The sequence below is a fragment of the Etheostoma spectabile genome, chromosome 9 (assembly GCF_008692095.1).
Source record: "Etheostoma spectabile isolate EspeVRDwgs_2016 chromosome 9, UIUC_Espe_1.0, whole genome shotgun sequence".
In the NCBI taxonomy this organism is placed as follows: domain Eukaryota; kingdom Metazoa; phylum Chordata; class Actinopteri; order Perciformes; family Percidae; genus Etheostoma; species Etheostoma spectabile.
Genome location: NC_045741.1, coordinates 4,987,741 through 4,988,026, shown reverse-complemented (window position 1 = coordinate 4,988,026; position 286 = coordinate 4,987,741).

Below are 286 nucleotides of genomic sequence, written 5' to 3'. Positions count from 1 at the left end.
TTTCTGTTTATCTTATTATCTGTATTTATATTATTTTATTGCAAGTACTTACTTTTCAATATTTATGGTCACAGGTTTATATAATTTATATTATGCTATCGACTCTTGCTTCATTAGTCTAATTACACATTTAGTTTAATTTTAACGTCACTTACAACGCAATATTGTTTCCTGTATAATGGCAACCGCACTTTAAAATACCTTTATTTGATGCCATTTTGCTTACTTTCAGTCCACCTTGTAATCATTATCTATTGTTTGCCTGTATTTCTTGTGTGTTTACTTG